The following is an 11,449-nucleotide window of genomic DNA, read 5'->3' as shown; positions in this document are numbered from 1 at the left end:
TTTGGGGCCCTGTATAACCTTTGTAAATGACTCAGTTTTTTTTCCTGGTTCTTCAACTCTGTCCCATGCATTCAAAGCTGCCGTTTTACATAGAAGTAGGGTTTGGACATCATATGAACATTGTGTTTGTACTGAAGCATATTGGCCTTCGCCAATAAGCTGATCCTGGCAGACTTGTATTCCGCTATCCCTCCATTGTCTTTCTATATTTTTAGCCTCATTACTGAACCACATTTTCCACTGGAGATTTTGTCCGGGTTCAAGAACAGCCTGTGCCAATTCCCGCCAGTCCTTTGGTATAATCCTATTACAAGTTGACCAGGTGTTTAACATTTGCTTTACATATGGGGAGTGCATGCCATAAGATGCTATTGCCTCCTTAAATCTTCGTAAGTCTAACATTTCAACTGGAACCCAAGTATTTTGTTCATTCTCTTCATCAGGTAGCTGCTGTATGGCTACTGGATAAATTAAGGGTGATTGTGTGAAAACTGGCTTTCTTTCTGTAACCTTACGATCCAATTTTGAAACAACTTCACTATTTATTTCTTCTGTCTGAATTTGAGTTTCTCTATAATTCATTTTTACCGGTTTAACAAGTTTTTCTAAGACTGTTATCCTGGCACTTAAGTTGACGATCTTTTTAAATAGTAAAATGAGGATAAGAAAAGTAATAAACTGAATAATTCGATCAATATTAATCTTTTCATATAGTTGTTCCATTGTCAGAGTGCCTAAAATTTCAAACAAAGCCCAATTTTCTTCCAATGTACACATAAAGCCCATTTTTTTTAATGTAGAAAAAAATTCTCTTTTAAATAGATATGTTAATTGACTTACCAAGTCTGGGTAGAACAGTAGAATCCCAGGGAATTTCACAGCCACCTGGTGTTCGAGGTGTGAATCCAGCGAGAGAGAGAGAGAGAGAGAGAGAGAGAGAGAGAGAGAGAGAGAGAGAAAGTGTAGCCGCTTGAGCCCAGTCAAGCCTTGGCTTTACAGGCAGGGGCCCTGTTCAGCGGGGCAGGTCTGAGTTGTTTGTAGCAGTTCCAGCTGCGGGTCAGGCCTGGGCCCAAGCTAGGCAGCCGGGCCGCCCAGGCTGGAAACCGGACCTGCCGCCAAGCCAAGCCAAGCGGTTTTTAATGAATTCTTGTCACGTTGGGCGCCAAATGTAGATGTATCCAACCTTCCCATCAAACAATAAACACAGAACCAATGCAAAGAAGAAAGCCAAGAGGTCAGAGCCAAGAGCCAAAACCTTACCCTTCCTCCTGCAGTGGTCCTACCTCTCCGAACCAGAGCTACCCCTGTGTTAAAGTCTTTATATAGAGTTCCTGTCCTGCCTTCTCATTGGTTGTAAACCCAACCACATGACTGCCTCCTCACAGCCTGTCTGTATAGGCCTCCAGGTTTTCCATGATTGGTATTAAGATTAAAGGCATGTGTATCCAATAATGGCTGTATCCCTGAACACACAGAGACTTACCCAGCTCTGCCTACTAAGTGCTGGAATTACAAGCGTACGCTACCACTGCCCTGCTTTCCTATGGCTTGCTAATAGCTCTGACCCCCAGGCAACTTTATTTATTAACATACAAATAACATTTTAATACAAATAAAATATCACCATACTCAAGGGCACAGAAAATATATTCAACAAGATCATAGAAGAAAACTTTCCCAACTTAAAGAAGGAAATGCCTATGAAGATACAAGAAGCTTATAGAACACCAAACAGACTAGACCCCCCAAAAAAGTCCCCTCGCCACATAATAGTTAAACAACTAAACGTACAGAATAAAGAAAGAATATTAAGAGCAGCAAAGGAAAAAGGCCAAGTGACATATAAAGGCAAACCCATCAGAATAACACCTGATTTCTCAATGGAGACTTTGAAAGCCAGAAGAACCTGGACAGATGTAATGCAGACACTAAGAGACCATGGATGTCAGCCTAGACTAATATACCCAGCAAAACTTTCAATCACCATAGATGGAGTGAACAAGACATTCCATGACAAAGCCAGATTTAAACAATACTTATTCACAAACCCAGCCCTACAGAAAGCACTAGAAGGAAAATTCCAACCTAAGGAAGTCAGATACACCCTCGAAAACACAGGCAACAGATAAAGCCACAGCAGTAAACCCCAACATATAGAAGTACCCACACATCACCACCAAAAAATAACAGGAATGAACAATCACTGGTTATTAATTTCCCTCAATATCAATGGACTTAATTCACCTATAAAAAGACATAGGCTTACAGAATGGATACGAAAGCAGGACCCATCTTTCTGCTGCATACAAGAAACACATCTCAAATTCAAAGATAGACACTACCTAAAAATAAAAGGCTGGGAAAAGACTTTCCAATCAAACGGTCTTAAGAAACAAGCGGGTGTAGCCATCCTGATATCCAGCAAAATAGACTTCAAACTAAAATCAATCAAAAGAGATCAAGAAGGGCATTACATACTCATAACAGGAAAGATCCACCAAGATGAAGTCTCAATTCTGAATATTTATGCCCCAAACACAAGGGCACCCACATATGTAAAAGAAACATTACTAAAGCTTAAATCACATATAAAACCCCACACATTAATAGTGGGAGACCTCAACACCCCACTTTCACCACTGGACAGATCTCCCAAATTGAAACTTAACAGAGAAATAAAGTACTTAACTGATGTCATGACTCAAATGGACTTAATCGATATCTACAGAACATTCCATCCTAACAAAAATGAATATACCTTCTTCTCAGCACCCCATGGAACCTTCTCTAAAATTGACCACATACTTGGCCACAAAACAAATCTAAACAGATACAAAACAATTGGAATAACCTCCTGTGTTCTATCAGACCACCATGGTCTAAAGTTGGATTTCAACAACAACAAAAACTACAGAAAACCTGCAATCTCATGGAAACTGAATAATACCCAAATGAATCACCAATGGGTTAAGGAAGAAATAAAGAAAGAAATTAAAGACTTCCTAGAGATCAATGAAAATGAAGACACCACATATCCAAATTTATGGGACACTATGAAAGCAGTACTAAGAGGGAAATTCATAGCACTAAATGCCCACATAAATAAGTTGGAGAAATCTCACACTAGAGACTTAACAGCATACCTGAAAGCTCTAGAACAAGAAGAAGCACAGTCTCCCAGGAAAAATAGACGCCAGGAAATTATCAAAGTGAGAGCTGAAATCAATAAAATAGAAACAAAGAGAACAATACAAAAAATTAATGAAACAAAGAGTTGGTTCTTTGAGAAAATCAACAAGATAGACAAGCCCTTATCCAAACTAACCAAAAGACAGAGAGAGAGCATCCAAATCAACAAAATCAGAAATGAAAAGGGGGACATAACAACAGACATTGAGGAAATCCAGAGAATCATCAGGTCATACTTCAAAAACCTCTATTCGACAAAACTGGAAAACCTAAAAGAAATGGATAACTTTCTGGATAGGTACCACATACCTAAGTTAAATCAAGACCAGATAAACTATTTAAATAGTCCAATAACCCCTAACGAAATAGAAACAGTCATTAAAAGTCTCCCAACCAAAAAAAGCCCAGGACCAGATGGTTTCAGCGCAGAATTCTACCAGATCTTCAAAGAAGAGTTAATACCAATACTCTCTAAATTGTTCCACACAATAGAAACAGAAGGAACATTACCAAACTCCTTCTACGAGGCTACAATTACCCTAATTCCTAAACCAAACAAGGATACAACAAAGAAAGAGAACTACAGACCGATCTCCCTCATGAACATTGATGCAAAAATACTCAATAAAATACTGGCAAACAGACTCCAAGAACACATCAAAACAATTATCCACCATGATCAAGTAGGATTCATTCCAGGGATGCAAGGGTGGTTCAACATACGAAAGTCCGTCAATGTAATACACCATATAAACAAACTCAAAGAAAAAAAACATATGATCATCTCACTGGATGCAGAAAAGGCATTTGACAAAATCCAACACCCCTTCATGATAAAGGTATTGGAGCGATCAGGAATACAGGGAACATACCTAAACATAATAAAGGCAATTTACAGCAAGCCAACAGCCAACATCAAATTAAATGGAGAGAAACTCAAAGCAATTCCACTAAAATCAGGAACGAGGCAAGGCTGTCCACTCTCCCCATACTTATTCAATATAGTACTTGAAGTTCTAGCCAGAGCAATAAGACAACATAAGGAGATTAAGGGGATACAAATTGGAAAGGAAGAAGTCAAGCTTTCCCTATTTGCAGATGACATGATAGTATACTTGAGCGACCCCAAAGATTCCACCAAGGAACTGATACAGCTTATAAACACCTTCAGCAACATAGCAGGATACAAGATCAACTCAAAAAAATCAGTAGCCCTCCTATATACAATGGACAAAGAAGCGGAGAAGGAAATCAGAGATACATCACCCTTTACTATAGCCACAAATGACATAAAATACCTTGGGGTAACACTAACCAAGCAAGTGAAGGACCTATATGACAAGAACTTTAAGTCCCTGAAAAAAGAAATTGAAGAAGATGTCAGAAAATGGAAAGATCTCCCACGCTCATGGATAGGCAGGACTAACATAGTAAAAATGGCAATCTTACCAAAAGCAATCTACAGATTCAATGCAATCCCCATCAAAATACCAACACAATTCTTCACAGACCTGGAAAAAATAATACTCAACTTCATATGGAAAAACAAAAAACCCAGGATAGCCAAAGGAATCCTGTACAATAACACAACTTCTGGAGGCATCACGATCCCTGACTTCAAGCTCTACTATAGAGCTACGGTAATAAAAACAGCTTGGTACTGGCATAAAAACCGACATGTGGACCAATGGAATCGAATTGAAGACCCTGACATTAATCCGCACACCTATGAACATATAATTTTTGACAAAGAAGCCAAAAGTGCACAATGGAAAAAAGAAAGCATCTTCAACAAATGGTGCTGGCAAAACTGGATATCAACATGTAGAAGGCTGCAAATAGATCCATATCTATCACCGTGCACAAAACTTAAGTCCAAGTGGATCAAGGACCTCAACATAAATCCAGCTACTCTGAACCTGCTAGAAGAGAAAGTAGGAAGTAGTCTTGAACGCATTGGCATAGGAGACTACTTCCTAAATAGAACACCAGTAGCACAGACTCTGAGAGAAACAATCAATCAATGGGACCTCTTGAAACTGAGAAGCTTTTGTAGAGCAAAGGATAAGGTCAACAAGGCAAAGTGACAGCCTACAGAATGGGAAAAGATCTTCACCAACCCCACATCTGACAGAGGACTGATATCCAGAATATATAAGGAATTCAAGAAATTAGACATCAAAATGCCCAACAGTCCAATTAAGAAATGGGCTATAGAACTAAACAGAGAATTCTCAACAGAGGAAATTCAAATGGCCGAAAGACATTTAAGGAATTTCTCAACATCCCTAATCATCAGGGAAATGCAAATCAAAACAACTCTGAGATACCACCTTACGCCTGTCAGAATGGCTAAGATCAAAAACACTGAAGACACCTTATGCTGGAGAGGATGTGGAGCTAGGGGAACTCTCCTCCACTGCTGGTGGGAATGCAAGCTTGTACAACCACTTTGGAAATCAATATGGCGCTTTCTTAGAAAATTGGGAATCAATCTCCCCCAAGATCCAGCTATACCACTCTTGGGCATATACCCAAGAAATGCTCAACCACACCATAAGAGCACTTGTTCAGCTATGTTCATATCAGCATTGTTTGTAATAGCCAGAACATGGAAACAACCCAGATGCCCTTCAACTGAAGAATGGATAAACAAAATGTGGTACATATACACAATGGAATACTACTCAGCAGAGAAAAACAATGGCATCATGAGGTTTGCAGACAAATGGATAGATCTAGAAAAAATCATCCTGAGTGAGGTAACCCAGACTCAGAAAGACAAACATGGTATGTACTCACTCATAGCAGAATACTAGACATGAAACAAGGATGACTTGTCTGCTACTCACATCACCAGGGAGGCTACCTGGAAAACAGGACCCCAAGAAAGACACAGGAATCGCCCAATGACAGAGAAATGGAATGAGATCTACATGAACAGCCTGGACATGAGTGGGGGTAATGAAAGGCGAGGGTTGAGGGAAAGAGAGCTTGGGGGAGCGGGAGATCCCAGCTGGATCAACAACAGAGAGGGAGAACAAGGAATAGGAGACTATGGTAAATGAAGACCACATGAGAATAGGAAGAAGCAAAGTGCTAGAGAGGCCCACAGAAATCCACAAAGATACCCACACAACAGACTGCTGGCAATGGTCGAGAGACAGCCCGATCTGACCTACTCTGGTGATGGGATGGCCAAACACCCTAATTGTTGTGCTAGAAACCTCATCCAACTACTGAGGGATCTGGATGCAGAGATCCATGACTAGGCCCCGGGTGGATCTCTGGGAGTCCAATTAGCGAGAATGAGGAGGGTTTATATGAGCGAGAATTGTTGAGACCAAGGTTGGATAAAGCACAGGGACAAATAGCCAAATGAATGGAAACACATGAACTATGAAACAATGGCTGAGGGGTCCCCACTGGATCAGGCCCTCCGAATGGGTGAGACAGTTGATTGGCTTGATCTGTTTGGGAGGCATCCAGGCAGTGGGACCAGATCTTGTGCTCATTGCATGAGTTGGCTGTTTGAAACCTGGGGCCTATGCAGGATTGTTTGGCTCGGCCTGGGAGGAGGGGACTAGACCTACCTGGACTGAGTCTACCAGGTTGACCTCAGTCTGTGGGGAAGGCTTTGCCCTGGAGGAGATGGGAATGGGGGGGGGGGGGGGTTGGGGGGAAGGTGAGGGGGACGGGATGGCGGAGAACAAGGGAATCCGTGGCTGATATGTAGAACTGAATTGTATTGCAAAATAAATTAAAATAAATTAAAAAAAATATGAGAAAAAAAAAAAGAAATAGAATGGCAATAAAATGTTCAGGTGATCTTTCTCATATGCCAGAAGGATGTTGTGAAAACATAGGTCCATGCTGGTTTTAAGCAGTGAAATAGTTATGGAGCATCTTAGAGTGAGTCCTTTGAAAGGAAGGGTGCTCATTAAGAAGATGATATATCGTGCATTGGATTAAAATAGTCGTTTTACTTTCTAATCATACTTGGGACAGGTAGAAGATAACACTGGAATGAAAAGAACAGCTGGCAGCTACTCTGAAGAGGTCTTGTGGGAATCAACAGGTGCCATTGTTTCACTTCCTATAAGTTGATTTTTGAAGCCCTTAGCCATTAATACTTCTTTTGAACTCTATTTATGACATGTGACTGACCTCCTTGCTCTAGAAGATAGGCTAGCCAGATTGCTTCTTGCTGTCAGATTTTAGAAACCCAAGAATTTCCAAGCTTCTAAATCTTTCATCTTTATTATGATGATTTTTTTGAGTCTGTGTGAGGACTTGGGAGAAAAGTTCTATGCCATAGCTGAAGTCTTAATGGGGGAAACATCTCATTGAATAAAATCAGTATACTACAAAGTTCTGCCTTAATAAAAGCTTATATATCCTATTTTAGAGCTGTGCTGTCTTTGTTATGTTCATTTAACAGCTGTACACACAAGCTTCTCAGACATTCAAATATATAGCATGATTCGATAAAATGTATAAATACATCTAAAACCAACAACTCAGTTTTCTATCATCTTTATATTGGTAACATCTTAGTAGCATTATTCAGTATAATTTTTTTATTTGTGGATTATTATAAATTTCCTCCACATTCATTTTAGAAATATGGAGAAAGAGTAGATGAAGGATGGATGGAGGGAGGGGAGGGAGAGAGGAGGACAGAGACAGGGAGAGGGAGAGGAAGAGGGAGGGAGGGAGAGAGAGAGAGAGAGAGAGAGAGAGAGAGAGAGAGAGAGAGAGAGAGAGAGAGAGAGAGGTTGAGAACTAAATACTAAAAGTGAGTAGACCTGAAGTTGAATATCCTCCATGGAAAAGAATTGGGAATCTTTGTTCCACAACAACTGCTTAGATCTCCAAGGTTCTGATTAGTCATTAGGAGCACTAAATATATTATTTCCTATTTTTTTTATGTCAGGTGTGTGTGTGTGTGTGTGTGTGTGTGTGTGTGTGTGTGTGTGTGTGTGTGTGTGTGTGCATGTGGTTGCTTCTATGGGGGTGGTGCTAGAGCATGGGTATGACAACACACATGTGGGGTCAGAGGATAAGCTTCAGTTATTAGTCTTTACCTGTCTATCTTGTTTGAGACAGATAATCTCCTTCCCACAGCCTAAGCTAGGCTAGTTGGCCCTCAAGCTTCTGGAGGTTGTCCGGTCTCCCTCTCCCATATTCTCACAAGGAACCCCTGGCACCTGACCTTTACAATTCTGAATTTCCAAACTCAGGTCATGAGAATTTCATGGCAAGTGCTTTTTATCTACTCTGCCATTTCCCCAGCCCCTTCTTTTCCATTTTGAAGAAGGTTGTGTTGCTGGTCATGGTGTTTGTTGCACATCTTTAATCCCAGCACTTGTGAGGTGAAGGCAGGCAGATCTGAGTTTGAGACCAACCTGATTTATATACTAAGTTCCAGGTCACCCAAGGCTATGTAACAAAACCTTATCTCAAAAGAAAACCCTAAGAAGATATATGGTACTCACTTTGAAGAACTTTGAAAATATAGAAATGTTTAGGAAAATGGCCAATAATTATCTATAACCCTATACTTCAAAGAAAACCTTTCTAACATTTGTCCTCATAGCTATTTTAGATAGAATGGAGAAAATATATATATCTTTCATTCAAATTTTTATCAGACATTTTCTATATTATCAAAATTTTCTTACCTATCATGTTTAAAAGCAGTGTAATACTTTGTTATAGATTAATCAGAGCTAGGCATTCTTCATTTAAAATTTTAGTTTATTAAATTAATCATGATTGACTTTGCAATGCACATATGTATGTGTAAAAATTGATAAAAATAAACCAAAGTCCAAAAAATTCAATTACGTGTAATAAACATTACTATAAATTTGATGTAATTACTATTAAATTATATACACTTCCCTTCACATTTAGATACAACTTAAGTCATATGCATAGTTTCATGTATGTGCTTATACAGTCAGTTAATTCCCATTATTCCTGAATTTTATATATATATAGGTTCTCTTTCTTATATTTATTTAAAACCTCCCAAATCAATACTTTCAGTGTTTGCAGCCATTCATAGATATGTCTGGAATGGAAGAACATTTAAACATTTGACACAAATAGTGCAGCTGAGGGTAAATAAATCAATGTTCGGCCTTTTTATTTCTGTCTTCTACAGTAAATAATTTCCCCCTTGCAGTTTCAAGTTTCAGTACTTTTCCATAATGATTCACTGTTTAACATGTGCCATTTAGTGCTCCTAAGTTCAAAAATATTTTGTACGTGCTCTGAGGAGAAAATATGCACAGCAGTCTCTCTCCAGCATGAATTATGTATAGTTGTATTAGTTACTTTTCTTATTGCTGTAACCAAATGCTTAGAAACTATCGATGGATTGGAGGGTGCATTAATTTGGCTTATGGATCGAGAGGATTGAGTCTATCATGGTGGTGAAGGCATGCAATAGAGTTCCTGACCACAAGAGCATGTAGCTAGGACCCCTCAAGTCTAGGCAGAGAAGGAAGCAGAGAATAGGGAATGCTGGTATTCAGCTGGTTTTCTCTTTTCCTTCTATACTCAGTTTGTGACCCAAGTCCATGAGGTGATGCTAACCATATTCAAGGTGACGCCAACCATATTCAAGGCGGATCTTCCTTCCTCAGTTATATGTCTCTGGAAACATATTCATAGACATATGTGTTTTAGGTGATTCTAAAACCAGTCAGGTTGGCAATGAAGATAAATCATTCTAGGAATATTGGCCATGGATTCACTGTTAATGACTCAACAATATATATTAAATAGTACATTTTATAAAGAAACATACAAAACAAAGTTACACATGTGTTGGTTGAAAATGGTTCACCTAGGAGCTATGTTTGTATTTGTTAAATCAGTGTTTGGAGTACCTGTACAGAACATATGTATTTTGAGTAACAAGAATGTTTCCATCAGTCACTGGACTGATGTCTCTTCCACAAGCTGATTTTAGTTTCCTTTATTATTTAGAAGAATGATTGGATCAGATAATTCTCTTTTAGTTTAAAATACTAATTAAATCTGTTAGTTTCACATGTGGATATAACAATATCAACCATTCTCACCTTCCAGCTTCTCCCATCTCCCTGCTACTCCTAACCACCCCTATCCTCACCCCAATAATCTCTTACGTTCATCTCTATTTGTTTTGTTTTGTGACCCACTGAGTTTAACCAAGGCTGTCTGAGTGGACATGGGTTTGCAGCTATCCACTGGAGCTTGATAGGCTCAGCAGTAAGTACAAAACTAGAGACAATGACCCCACTTCGTTCAGAAACTATCAGTAGCCAATAGTTCACGAGTCAAGGGTTGGGCCTCAGGAGCCCCCTCCCTGCTTGTTGATAGCTGCTCTGTGCAGGCCCAGTATAGGAAACCATAGCTGTGATTTCATCATTACAATGCTTATATTGTTTCCATATGGCTTTTTCATCTACCCTTCCTTTAAGTTAAAGCCTGTCCCTTCTATTTTGTACCATACTCCTGTCCCCTTCCTGTGCAAGCAGTTCATTCCACTCCCAGTACTCCACCTCTTGACTTTCACTTTAATAACAGTCATCCTAACAAATGGGAAGTGACATCTCATTGTGGTTTTCATTTGCATTTCTCTGATGAATAACAACCTAAGTGTCTATCAACATATGAAATGATACAAATATAGACACAATGGAATACTACTCATGTTTATAAAGAAGTAAATGCTGCCATTTGTCACAACATGAATGAATCTGGAAGGCATTGTGCTAATTGAAATAAACCAAATAAAGAAATACAAGTACTGCATGATGTCATTCACAGGTAGACTCTAAAATGTTGAACTAACAGAAATCGGGATAAGAGGGCTGAGGATGTGGCTTGGTGGTAGAATTCTTGCCTAGTATGCACAACATTATGGACTTTATCCTCAGAGAAGAGAGGGAGAGAATTAATAGGAATGGTGGATACCAGAGATGAGAGAAGAGTGCTTGAGGAATGTACAATACAAAGAATGTAAAGTATAGACGAGTAAAAATGGAGTATAGATAATAGCTCACAGATTGTAACAAGCATGCCATATTGCTGCAAGATTTTAGGGGAAAGTAAGTGGTTGAGAATTGTTACGAGGTTATGTAGAAACTCTTTATACTTTCCATACAAATTTTCTGTGTATTTAAAACCTGAAACCAAGAAGACTGTTAACTGAAAAACATTATTACTGAAACATCAGACTTCTTTGCCATTTTGAAGTTTT

The sequence above is a fragment of the Peromyscus californicus genome, unplaced genomic scaffold (genome assembly GCF_007827085.1).
Source record: "Peromyscus californicus insignis strain IS unplaced genomic scaffold, ASM782708v3 Scaffold_10__1_contigs__length_136768540, whole genome shotgun sequence".
NCBI classification, from domain to species: domain Eukaryota; kingdom Metazoa; phylum Chordata; class Mammalia; order Rodentia; family Cricetidae; genus Peromyscus; species Peromyscus californicus.
Note: the sequence above shows the minus strand (reverse complement) of the source record.